Here is a 237-nt window from a genome sequence, read left to right as displayed (position 1 = left end):
GAACAAAATACAAAAAGGTAAATCAAATGAAATTTTAACAGAATTTCACGAAAAAAAACATTGTTTTTTGAATAACAATGTAAACGGTTACTTACTAACATAAAGTTTTAAAAATCTAACGCACGAATCGATACAACTAACCCCCCATTAAGCAGTATCTTATCTTCTTTTCGAAAGCACGCGCCATCTCTTGTCTTTACTTTCTCAAGTATATATCATAACTTCAAAGTATAAGCA

Source organism: Penaeus monodon, chromosome 29 (genome assembly GCF_015228065.2).
Source record: "Penaeus monodon isolate SGIC_2016 chromosome 29, NSTDA_Pmon_1, whole genome shotgun sequence".
Classification (NCBI taxonomy): domain Eukaryota; kingdom Metazoa; phylum Arthropoda; class Malacostraca; order Decapoda; family Penaeidae; genus Penaeus; species Penaeus monodon.
This window is presented reverse-complemented; position numbering follows the sequence as displayed.